Below are 16,959 nucleotides of genomic sequence, written 5' to 3'. Positions count from 1 at the left end.
TCTATACCCTACACCCTATACCCTACACTCTATACCCTACACTCTACACCCTACACTCTACACCCTACACTCTATACCCTACACTCTATACCCTACACTCTATACCCTGCACTCTATACCCTACACTCTACACTCTATACCCTACACTCTATACCCTACACTCTATACCCTACACTCTATATTCTACACTCTACACTCTACACACTACACTCTATACCCTACACTCTATACCCTACACTCTATACCCTACACTCTACACTCTATACCCTACACTCTATACCATACACTCTACACCCTACACTCTATACAATACACTCTATACCCTACACTCTACACTCTATACCCTACACTCTATACCCTACACTCTATACCCTACACTCTATACCCTACACTCTACACCCTACACTCTATACCCTACACTCTATACCCTACACTCTATACCCTACACTCTACAATCTATACCCTACAATCTATACCCTACACTCTACACCTTACACTCTATAGCCTACACTCTATACCCTACACTCTACACTCAATACCATACACTCTATACCCTACACTCTATACCCTACACTCTATACTCTATACCCTACTGTCTATACCCTACAGGCTATACCCTACACTCTATAACCTACACTCTATACCCTACACTCTATACCCTACACTCTACACCCTACATTCTATACCGTAAACTCTATACCCTACACTCTATACCCTGCACTCTATACCCTACACTCTACACCCTACACTCTACACTCTATACCCTACACTCTATACCATACACTCTACACCCTACAATCTATACCATACACTCTATACCCTACATTCTACACTCTATACCCTACACTCTATACCCTACACTCTATACCCTACACTCTATACACTACACTCTACACTCTATACCCTACACTCTACACCCTACACTCTGTACCCTACACTCTATGCCCTACACTCTATACCCTGCACTCTATACCCTACACTCTACACTCTATACCCTACACTCTATACCCTACACTCTACACCCTACACTCTATACCCTACACTCTATACCCTACACTCTATACCCTACACTCTATACCCTACACTATACACTCTATACCCTACACTCTACACCATGCACTCTATACCCTATACTCTATACCCTACACTCTACACTCTATACCCTACAATCTATACCCTACACTCTATACCCTACACTCTATACCCTACACTCTACACTCTATACCCTACACTCTATACTCTATACCCTACCCTCTAAACACTACAGTCTATACCCTACACTCTATACCCTACACTCTATACCCTACGCTTTATACCATACACTCTATACCATACACTCTATACCCTACACTCTATACCGTACACTCTACACTCTATACCCTACACTCTATACCCTACACTCTACAATCTATACCCTACACTCTATACCCTACACTCTACACTCTATACCCTACACTCTATACCCTACAATCTATACCATACACTCTATACCATACACTCTATACCCTACACTCTATACCCTACACTCTATATCATACAATGTATAGCCTACATTCTACACTCTATACCCTACACTCTATACCCTACACTCTATACCATACACTCTATTCCATACACTCTATGCCCTACACAACATACCCTACACTCTACAATCTATACCCTACACTCTACACTCTACACTCTATACCTTACACTCTATACCCTACACTCTATACCCTACACTCTACACTCTATACCCTACATTCTACACTCTATACCCTACACTCTATACCCTACACTCAATACCCTGCACTCTATACCCTACACTCTACACTCTATACCATACACTCTATACCCTACACTCTACACTCTATACCCTACACTCTACACTCAATACCATACACTCTATACCCTACACTCTATACTCTATACCCTACTGTCTATACCCTACAGGCTATACCCTACACTCTATACCCTACACTCTACACCCTACACTCTATACCCTACACTCTATAACCTGCATTTTATACCCTACACTCTACACTCTATACCCTACACTCTATACCCTACACTCTATACCCTACACTCTATACCCTACACTTTACACTCTATACCCTACACTCTATACCATACACTCTACACCCTACACTCTATACGATACACTCTATACCCTACACTCTACACTCTATACCCTACACTCTATACCCTACACTCTATACCCTACACTCTACACCCTACACTCTATACCCTACACTCTAATCCCAACACTCTACACTCTATACCCTACACTCTACACTCTATACCCTATACTCTATACCCTACACTCTATACCCTACACTCTATACCCTACACTCTACACCCTACACTCTATACCCTACACTCTAATCCCTACACTCTACACTCTATACCCTACACTCTATACCCTACACTCTATACCCTACACTTCATACCCTACACTCTATACCCTACACTCTACACTCTATACCCTACACTCTACACCCTACACTCTACACTCTATACCCTACACTCTATACCCTACAATCTACACTCTATACCCTTCACTCTATACCCTACACTCTACACTCAATACCATACACTATATACCTTACACTCTATACACTACACTCTATACCCTGCACTCTAAACTCTATACCCTACACTCTGCACTCCATACCCTACGCTCTATAACATACCCTCCATACCCTACATTCTATACCCTACACTCTATACCATACACTCTACACTCTATCTCTATACCCTACACTCTATACAATACACTCTACACCCTACACTCTATACCCTACACTCTACACTCTATGCCATACACTCTATACCCTACACTCTATACCCTACTATTAGTCTAGAAAAAAGACGACTGAGGGGCGATCTAATAACCATGTATAAGTATATAAGGGGACAATACAAATATCTCGCTGAGGATCTGTTTATACCAAGGAAGGTGACGGGCACAAGGGGGCATTCTTTGCGTCTGGAGGAGAGAAGGTTTTTCCACCAACATAGAAGAGGATTCTTTACTGTTAGGGCAGTGAGAATCTGGAATTGCTTGCCTGAGGAGGTGGTGATGGCGAACTCAGTCGAGGGGTTCAAGAGAGGCCTGGATGTCTTCCTGGAGCAGAACAATATTGTATCATACAATTATTAGGTTCTGTAGAAGGACGTAGATCTGGGTATTTATTATGATGGAATATATGCTGAACTGGATGGACAAATGTGTTTTTTCGGCCTTACTAACTATGTTACACTCAATACCCTACACTCTATATTCTACACTCTATACCCTACACTATACACTCTATACCCTACACTCTACACCATGCACTCTATACCCTACACTCTACACTCTATACCCTACAATCTATACCCTACACTTTATACCCTACACTCTAAACCCTACACTCTATACCCTACACTCTATACCCTACACTCTATACCATACACTCTATACCCTACACTCTATACCCTACACTCTATACCCTACACTCTACACTCTATACCCTACAGGCTATACCCTACACTCTATACCCTACACTCTATACCCTACACTCTACACCCTACACTCTATACCCTACACTCTATACCCTACACTCTATACCCTACACTCTACACTCTATACCCTACACTCTATACCCTACACTTTATACCATACACTCTATACCATACTTTCTATACCCTACACTCTATACCGTACACTCTACACTCTATACCCTACACTCTATACCCTACACTCTACACTCTATACCCTACACTCTATACCCTACACTCTACACTCTATACTCTACACTCTACACTCTATACCCTACACTCTATACCCTACAATCTATACCATACACTCTATACCATACACTCTATACCCTACACTCTATACCCTACACTCTATACCCTACACTCTATACCCTACACTCTATACCCTACACTCTACACTCAATACCATACACTCTATACCCTACACTCTATACCCTACACTCTATACTCTATACCCTACTGTCTATACCATACAGGCTATACCCTACACTCTATACCCTACACTCTATACCCTACACTCTATACACTACACTCTATACCCTACACTCTATACCCTGCACTCCATACCCTACACTCTACACTCTATACCCTACACTCTATACCCTACACTCTATACCCTACACTCTACACTCTATACCCTACACTCTATACCATACACTCTACACCCAACACTCTATACCATACACTCTATACCCTACACTCTACACTCTATACCCTACATTCTATACCCTACACTCTATACACTACACTCTATACCCTACACTCTACACTCTATACCCTACACTCCACACCCTACACTCTATAACCTACACTCTAATCCCTACACTCTATACTCTATACCCTACACTCTATACCCTACACTCTATACCCTACACTCTATACCCTACACTCTACACTCTATACCCTACACTCTACACCCTACACTCTACACTCTATACCCTACACTCTATACCCTACACTCTATACCCTACAATCTACACTCTATACCCTACACTCTACACTCAATACCATACACTCTAAACCTTACACTCTATACCCTACACTTTATACCCTACACTCTAAACTCTATACCCTACACTCTGCACTCTATACCCTACACTCTATAACATACCCTCTATACCCTACACTCTATACCCTACACTCTATACCATACACTCTACACTCTATCTCTATACCCTACACTCTATACCATACACTCTACACCCTACACTCTATACCATACACTCTATACCCTACACTCTACACTCTATACCCTACACTCTATACCCTACACTCAATACCCTACACTCTATACCCTACACTCTATACCCTACACCATACACTCTATACCCTACACTCTACACCATGCACTCTATACCCTATACTCTATACCCTACACTCTACACTCTATACCCTACACTCTATACCCTACAATCTATACCCTACACTCTATACCCTACACTCTATACCCTACACTCTATACCCTACACTCTACACTCCATACCCTACACTCTATACCATACACTCTATACCCTACAATCTATACCCTACACTCTAAAACCTATACTCTATACCCTACACTTTATACCCTACACTCTACACCCTACACTCTATACCCTACACTCTATACACTACACTCTATAACCTACACTTTATACCCTACACTCTACACTCTATACCCTACACTTTATTCCATACACTCTATACCATACACTCTATACCCTACACTCTATACCGTACACTCTACACTCTATACCCTATACTCTATACCCTACACTCTACACTCTATACCCTACACTCTATACCCAACACTCTACACTCTATACCCTACACTCTACACTCTATACCCTACACTCTATACCCTACACTCTATACCCTACACTCTACACTCTATACCCTACACTCTATACCCTACACTCTATACCCTACACTCTATACCCTACACTCTACACTCTATACCCTGCACTCTATACCGTACACTCTACACTCTATACCCTACACTCTATACCCTACACTCTATACCCTACACTTTATACCCTACACTCTATAGTGTACACTCTACACTCTATACCCTACACTCTATACCCTACACTCTACACTCTATACCCTACACTCTATACCATACACTCTACACTCTATACCCTACACTCTACACTCTATACCCTACACTCTATACCCTACAATCTATACCATACACTCTATACCATACACTCTATACCCTACACTCTATATCATACACTCTATAGCCTACACTCTACACTCTATACCCCACACTCTACACTCTATACCCTACACTCTATAACCTACACTCTATACCATACACTCTATTCCATACACTGTATGCCCTACACACTATACCGTACACTCTACACTCTACAATCTATACCCTACACTCTACACTCTACACCTTACACTCTATACATTACACTCTATGCCCTACACTCTACACTCTATACCCTACACTCTATACTATACACTCTATACCCTACACTCTATACCCTACACTCAATACCCTGCACTCTATACCCTACACTCTACACTCTATACCATACACTCTATACCCTACACTCTACACTCTATACCCTACACTCTACACTCAATACCATACACTCTATACCCTACACTCTATACCCTACACTCTATACTCTATACCCTACTGTCTATACCCTACAGGCTATACCCTACACTCTATACCCTACACTCTACACCCTACACTCTATACCCTACACTCTATACCCTGCACTCTATACCCTACACCCTACACTCTATACCCTACACTCTATACCCTACACTCTATACCCTACACTTTACACTCTATACCCTACACTCTATACCATACACTCTACACCCTACACTCTATACGATACACTCTATACCCTACACTCTACACTCTATACCCTACACTCTATACCCTACACTCTACACCCTACACTCTATACCCTACACTCTAATCCCTACACTCTACACTCTATACCCTACACTCTACACTCTATACCCTATACTCTATACCCTACACTCTACACTCTATACCCTACACTCTATACCCTACACTCTATACCCTACACTCTACACCCTACACTCTATACCCTACACTCTAATCCCTACACTCTACACTCTATACCCTACACTCTATACCCTACACTCTATACCCTACACTCTATACCCTACACTCTACACTCTATACCCTACACTCTACACCCTACACTCTACACTCTATACCCTACACTCTATACCCTACAATCTACACTCTATACCCTACACTCTATACCCTACACTCTACACTCAATACCATACACTATATACCTTACACTCTATACACTACACTCTATACCCTGCACTCTAAACTCTATACCCTACACTCTGCACTCCATACCCTACGCTCTATAACATACCCTCTATACCCTACACTCTATACCCTACACTCTATACCATACACTCTACACTCTATCTCTATACCCTACACTCAATACAATACACTCTACACCCTACACTCTATACCATACACTCTATACCCTACACTCTACACTCTATGCCCTACACTCTATACCCTACACTCAATACCCTACACTCTATACCCTACACTCTATACCCTACACTATACACTCTATACCCTACACTCTACACCATGCACTCTATACCCTACACTCTACAATCTATACCCTACAATCTATACCCTACACTCTATACCCTACACTCTAAACTCTACACTCTATACCCTACACTCTATACCCTACACTCTATACCATACACTCTATACCCTACACTCTATACCCTACACTCTATACCCTACACTCTACACTCTATACCCTACAGGCTATACCCTACACTCTATACCCTACACTCTATACCCTACACCCTACACTCTATACCCTACACTCTATACCCTACACTCTATACCCTACACTCTACACTCTATACCCTACACTCTATACCCTACACTCTACACTCTACACTCTACACTCTACACTCTATACCCTACACCCTACACTCTATACCCTACACTCTATACCCTACACTCTATACCCTACACTCTACACTCTATACCCTACACTCTATACCCTACACTCTACACTCTATACTCTACACTCTACACTCTATACCATACTTTCTATACCCTACACTCTATACCGTACACTCTACACTCTATACCCTACACTCTATACCCTACACTCTACACTCTATACCCTACACTCTATACCCTACAATCTATACCATACACTCTATACCATACACTCTATACCCTACACTCTATACCCTACACTCTATACCCTACACTCTATACCCTACACTCTACACTCAATACCATACACTCTATACTCTACACTCTATACCCTACACTCTATACTCTATACCCTACTGTCTATACCATACAGGCTATACCCTACACTCTATACCCTACACTCTATACCCTACACTCTACACCCTACACTCTATACCCTACACTCTATACCCTACACTCTATACCCTGCACTCCATACCCTACACTCTACACTGTATACCCTACACTCTATACCCTACACTCTATACCCTACACTCTATACCCTACACTCTACACTCTGTACCCTACACTCTATACCAAACACTCTACACCCAACACTCTATATCATACACTCTATACCCTACACTCTACACTCTATACCCTACATTCTATACCCTACACTCTATACACTACACTCTATACCCTACACTCTACACTCTATACCCTACACTCCACACCCTACACTCTATAACCTACACTCTAATCCCTACACTCTACACTCTATACCCTACACTCTATACCCTACACTCTATACCCTACACTCTATACCCTACACTCTACACTCTATACCCTACACTCTACACCCTACACTCTACACTCTATACCCTACACTCTATACCCTACACTCTATACCCTACACTCTATACACTACACTCTATACCCTACACTCTACACTCAATACCATACACTCTATGCCTTACACTCTATACCCTACACTCTATACCCTACACTCTAAACTCTATACCCTACACTCTGCACTCTATACCCTACACTCTATAACATACCCTCTATACCCTACACTCTATACCATACACTCTACACCCTACACTCTATACCATACACTCTATACCCTACACTCTACACTCTATACCCTACACTCTATACCCTACACTCAATACCCTACACTCAATACCCTATACTCTATACCCTACACTCTACACTCTATACCCTACACTCTATACCCTACAATCTATACCCTACACTCTATACCCTACACTCTATACCCTACACTCTATACCCTACACTCTACACTCCATACCCTACACTCTATACCATACACTCTATACCCTACAATCTATACCCTACACTCTATAACCTATACTCTATACCCTACACTTTATACCCTACACTCTACACCCTACACTCTATACCCTACACTCTATACCCTACACTCTATACCCTACACTTTATACCCTACACTCTACACTCTATACCCTACACTTTATTCCATACACTCTATACCATACACTCTATACCCTACACTCTATACCGTACACTCTACACTCTATACCCTATACTCTATACCCTACACTCTACACTCTATACCCTACACTCTATACCCAACACTCTACACTCTATACCCTACACTCTACACTCTATACCCTACACTCTATACCCTACACTCTATACCCTACACTCTACACTCTATACCCTACACTCTATACCCTACACTCTATACCCTACACTCTATACCCTACACTCTACACTCTATACCCTGCACTCTATACCGTACACTCTACACTCTATACCCTACACTCTATACCCTACACTCTATACCCTACACTTTATACCCTACACTCTATACCGTACACTCTACACTCTATACCCTACACTCTATACCCTACACTCTACACTCTATACCCTACACTCTATACCCTACACTCTACACTCTATACCCTACACTCTACACTCTATACCCTACACTCTATACCCTACAATCTATACCATACACTCTATACCATACACTCTATACCCTACACTCTATACCCTACACTCTATATCATACACTCTATAGCCTACACTCTACACTCTATACCCCACACTCTACACTCTATACCCTACACTCTATAACCTACACTCTATACCATACACTCTATTCCATACACTGTACGCCCTACACACTATACCCTACACTCTACACTCTACAATCTATACCCTACACTCTACACTTTACACCTTACACTCTATACATTACACTCTATGCCCTACACTCTACACTCTATACCCTAAAATCTATAATATACACTCTATACCCTACACTCTATACCCTACACTCAATACCCTGCACTCTATACCCTACACTCTTTACTCTATACCATACACTCTATACCCTACACTCTACACTCTATACCCTACACTCTACACTCAATACCATACACTCTATACCCTACACTCTATACCCTACACTCTATACTCTATGCCCTACTGTCTATACCCTACAGGCTATACCCTACACTCTATACCCTACACTCTATACCCTACACTCTACACCCTACACTCTACACCCTACACTCTATACCCTACACTCTATACCCTTCACTCTATACCCTACACTCTACACTCTATACCCTACACTCTATACCCTACACTCTATACCCTACACTCTATACTCTATACCCTACACTCTACACTCAATACCATACACTCTATACCCTACACTCTATACTCTATTCCCTACTGTCTATACCCTACAGGCTATACCCTACACTCTATACCCTACACTCTACACTCTATACCCTACACTCTATACCACACATTCTTTACCGTACACTCTATACCCTACACTCGATACCCTACACTCTACACTCTATACCTTACACTCTATACCCTATACTCTATACCCTACACTCTACACTCTATACCCTACACTCTACACTCTACACTCTATACCCTACACTCTATACCCTACACTCAATACCCTGCACTCTATACACTACACTCTACACTCTATACCATACACTCTATACCCTACACTCTACACTCTATACCCTACACTCTACACTCAATACCATACACTCTATACCCTACACTCTATACCCTACACTCTATACTCTATACCCTACTGTCTAAAACCTACAGGCTATACCCTACACTCTATACCCTACACTCTATACCCTACACTCTACACCCTACACTCTATACCCTACACTCTATACCCTACACTCTATAACCTGCACTCAATACCCTACACTCTACACTCTATACCCTACACTCTATACCCTACACTCTATACCCTACACTCTACACTCTATACACTACACTCTAGACCATACACTCTACACCCTACACTCTATACCATGCACTCTATACCCTACACTCTACCCTCTATACCCTACACTCTATACCCTACACTCTATACCCTACACTCTATACCCTACACTCTACACTCTATACCCTACACTCTACACCCTACACTCTATACCCTACACTCTATACCCTACACTCTATACCCTGCACTCTATACCCTACACTCTACACTCTATACCCTACACTCTATACCCTGCACTCTATACCCTACACTCTACACTCTATAAACTACACTCTATACCCTACACTCTACACCCTACACTCTATACCCTACACTCTACACTCAATACCATACACTCTATACCCTACACTCTATACCCTACACTCTATACTCTATACCCTACTGTCTATACCCTACAGGCTATACCCTACACTCTATACCCTACACTCTATACCCTACACTCTATACCCTACACTCTACACCCTACACTCTATACCCTACACTCTATAACCTACACTCTATACCCTGCACTCTATACCATACACTCTACACTCTATACCCTACACTCTACACTCTATACCCTATACTCTATACCCTACACTCTACACTCTATACCCTACACTCTATACCCTACACTCTATACCCTACACTCTACACCCTACACTCTATACCCTACACTCTAATCCCTACACTCTACACTCTATACCCTACACTCTATACCCTACACTCTATACCCTACACTCTATACCCTACACTCTACACTCTATACCCTACACTCTACACCCTACACTCTACACTCTATACCCTACACTCTATACCCTACAATCTACACTCTATACCCTACACTCTATACCCTACACTCTACACTCAATACCATACACTATATACCTTACACTCTATACACTACACTCTATACCCTGCACTCTAAACTCTATACCCTACACTCTGCACTCCATACCCTACGCTCTATAACATACCCTCTATACCCTACACTCTATACCCTACACTCTATACCATACACTCTACACTCTATCTCTATACCCTACACTCAATACAATACACTCTACACCCTACACTCTATACCATACACTCTATACCCTACACTCTACACTCTATGCCCTACACTCTATACCCTACACTCAATACCCTACACTCTATACCCTACACTCTATACCCTACACTATACACTCTATACCCTACACTCTACACCATGCACTCTATACCCTACACTCTACAATCTATACCCTACAATCTATACCCTACACTCTATACCCTACACTCTAAACTCTACACTCTATACCCTACACTCTATACCCTACACTCTATACCATACACTCTATACCCTACACTCTATACCCTACACTCTATACCCTACACTCTACACTCTATACCCTACAGGCTATACCCTACACTCTATACCCTACACTCTATACCCTACACCCTACACTCTATACCCTACACTCTATACCCTACACTCTATACCCTACACTCTACACTCTATACCCTACACTCTATACCCTACACTCTACACTCTACACTCTACACTCTACACTCTATACCCTACACCCTACACTCTATACCCTACACTCTATACCCTACACTCTATACCCTACACTCTACACTCTATACCCTACACTCTATACCCTACACTCTACACTCTATACTCTACACTCTACACTCTATACCATACTTTCTATACCCTACACTCTATACCGTACACTCTACACTCTATACCCTACACTCTATACCCTACACTCTACACTCTATACCCTACACTCTATACCCTACAATCTATACCATACACTCTATACCATACACTCTATACCCTACACTCTATACCCTACACTCTATACCCTACACTCTATACCCTACACTCTACACTCAATACCATACACTCTATACTCTACACTCTATACCCTACACTCTATACTCTATACCCTACTGTCTATACCATACAGGCTATACCCTACACTCTATACCCTACACTCTATACCCTACACTCTACACCCTACACTCTATACCCTACACTCTATACCCTACACTCTATACCCTGCACTCCATACCCTACACTCTACACTGTATACCCTACACTCTATACCCTACACTCTATACCCTACACTCTATACCCTACACTCTACACTCTGTACCCTACACTCTATACCAAACACTCTACACCCAACACTCTATATCATACACTCTATACCCTACACTCTACACTCTATACCCTACATTCTATACCCTACACTCTATACACTACACTCTATACCCTACACTCTACACTCTATACCCTACACTCCACACCCTACACTCTATAACCTACACTCTAATCCCTACACTCTACACTCTATACCCTACACTCTATACCCTACACTCTATACCCTACACTCTATACCCTACACTCTACACTCTATACCCTACACTCTACACCCTACACTCTACACTCTATACCCTACACTCTATACCCTACACTCTATACCCTACACTCTATACACTACACTCTATACCCTACACTCTACACTCAATACCATACACTCTATGCCTTACACTCTATACCCTACACTCTATACCCTACACTCTAAACTCTATACCCTACACTCTGCACTCTATACCCTACACTCTATAACATACCCTCTATACCCTACACTCTATACCATACACTCTACACCCTACACTCTATACCATACACTCTATACCCTACACTCTACACTCTATACCCTACACTCTATACCCTACACTCAATACCCTACACTCAATACCCTATACTCTATACCCTACACTCTACACTCTATACCCTACACTCTATACCCTACAATCTATACCCTACACTCTATACCCTACACTCTATACCCTACACTCTATACCCTACACTCTACACTCCATACCCTACACTCTATACCATACACTCTATACCCTACAATCTATACCCTACACTCTATAACCTATACTCTATACCCTACACTTTATACCCTACACTCTACACCCTACACTCTATACCCTACACTCTATACCCTACACTCTATACCCTACACTTTATACCCTACACTCTACACTCTATACCCTACACTTTATTCCATACACTCTATACCATACACTCTATACCCTACACTCTATACCGTACACTCTACACTCTATACCCTATACTCTATACCCTACACTCTACACTCTATACCCTACACTCTATACCCAACACTCTACACTCTATACCCTACACTCTACACTCTATACCCTACACTCTATACCCTACACTCTATACCCTACACTCTACACTCTATACCCTACACTCTATACCCTACACTCTATACCCTACACTCTATACCCTACACTCTACACTCTATACCCTGCACTCTATACCGTACACTCTACACTCTATACCCTACACTCTATACCCTACACTCTATACCCTACACTTTATACCCTACACTCTATACCGTACACTCTACACTCTATACCCTACACTCTATACCCTACACTCTACACTCTATACCCTACACTCTATACCCTACACTCTACACTCTATACCCTACACTCTACACTCTATACCCTACACTCTATACCCTACAATCTATACCATACACTCTATACCATACACTCTATACCCTACACTCTATACCCTACACTCTATATCATACACTCTATAGCCTACACTCTACACTCTATACCCCACACTCTACACTCTATACCCTACACTCTATAACCTACACTCTATACCATACACTCTATTCCATACACTGTACGCCCTACACACTATACCCTACACTCTACACTCTACAATCTATACCCTACACTCTACACTTTACACCTTACACTCTATACATTACACTCTATGCCCTACACTCTACACTCTATACCCTAAAATCTATAATATACACTCTATACCCTACACTCTATACCCTACACTCAATACCCTGCACTCTATACCCTACACTCTTTACTCTATACCATACACTCTATACCCTACACTCTACACTCTATACCCTACACTCTACACTCAATACCATACACTCTATACCCTACACTCTATACCCTACACTCTATACTCTATGCCCTACTGTCTATACCCTACAGGCTATACCCTACACTCTATACCCTACACTCTATACCCTACACTCTACACCCTACACTCTACACCCTACACTCTATACCCTACACTCTATACCCTTCACTCTATACCCTACACTCTACACTCTATACCCTACACTCTATACCCTACACTCTATACCCTACACTCTATACTCTATACCCTACACTCTACACTCAATACCATACACTCTATACCCTACACTCTATACTCTATTCCCTACTGTCTATACCCTACAGGCTATACCCTACACTCTATACCCTACACTCTACACTCTATACCCTACACTCTATACCACACATTCTTTACCGTACACTCTATACCCTACACTCGATACCCTACACTCTACACTCTATACCTTACACTCTATACCCTATACTCTATACCCTACACTCTACACTCTATACCCTACACTCTACACTCTACACTCTATACCCTACACTCTATACCCTACACTCAATACCCTGCACTCTATACACTACACTCTACACTCTATACCATACACTCTATACCCTACACTCTACACTCTATACCCTACACTCTACACTCAATACCATACACTCTATACCCTACACTCTATACCCTACACTCTATACTCTATACCCTACTGTCTAAAACCTACAGGCTATACCCTACACTCTATACCCTACACTCTATACCCTACACTCTACACCCTACACTCTATACCCTACACTCTATACCCTACACTCTATAACCTGCACTCAATACCCTACACTCTACACTCTATACCCTACACTCTATACCCTACACTCTATACCCTACACTCTACACTCTATACACTACACTCTAGACCATACACTCTACACCCTACACTCTATACCATGCACTCTATACCCTACACTCTACCCTCTATACCCTACACTCTATACCCTACACTCTATACCCTACACTCTATACCCTACACTCTACACTCTATACCCTACACTCTACACCCTACACTCTATACCCTACACTCTATACCCTACACTCTATACCCTGCACTCTATACCCTACACTCTACACTCTATACCCTACACTCTATACCCTGCACTCTATACCCTACACTCTACACTCTATAAACTACACTCTATACCCTACACTCTACACCCTACACTCTATACCCTACACTCTACACTCAATACCATACACTCTATACCCTACACTCTATACCCTACACTCTATACTCTATACCCTACTGTCTATACCCTACAGGCTATACCCTACACTCTATACCCTACACTCTATACCCTACACTCTACACCCTACACTCTATACCCTACACTCTATAACCTACACTCTATACCCTGCACTCTATACCATACACTCTACACTCTATACCCTACACTCTATACCATACACTCTACACCCTACACTCTATACCATACACTCTATACCCTACAATCTACACTCTATACCCTACACTCTATACCCTACACTCTATACCCTACACTCTATACCCTACACTCTACACTCTATACCCTACACTCTACACTCTACACTCTATACCCTACACTCTATACCCTACACTCTATACCCTGCACTCTATACCCTACACTCTACACTCTATACCCTACACTCTATACCCTACACTCTACACCCTACACTCTATACCCTACACTCTATACCCTACACTCTATACCCTGCACTCTATACCCTACACTCTACACTCAATACCATACACTCTATACCCTACACTCTATACCCTACACTCTATACTCTATCCCCTACTGTCTATACCCTACAGGCTATACCCTACACTCTATACCCTACACTCTATACCCTACACTCTACACCCTACACTCTATAACCTACACTCTATACCCTATACTCTATACCCTTCACTCTATACCCTACACTCTACACTCTATACCCTACACTCTATACCCTACACTCTATACCCTACACTCTACACTCTATACCCTACACTCTACACTCAATACCATACACTCTATACCCTACACTCTATACCCTACACTCTATACTCTATGCCCTACTGTCTATACCCTACAGGCTATACCCTACACTCTATACCCTACACTCTATACCCTACACTCTACACCCTACACTCTACACCCTACACTCTATACCCTACAC

This window comes from Ranitomeya imitator, chromosome 5 (assembly GCF_032444005.1).
Source record: "Ranitomeya imitator isolate aRanImi1 chromosome 5, aRanImi1.pri, whole genome shotgun sequence".
Taxonomy (NCBI): domain Eukaryota; kingdom Metazoa; phylum Chordata; class Amphibia; order Anura; family Dendrobatidae; genus Ranitomeya; species Ranitomeya imitator.
The sequence above is the reverse complement of the archived record's forward strand: the minus strand, read 5'-3'. Positions refer to the sequence as shown.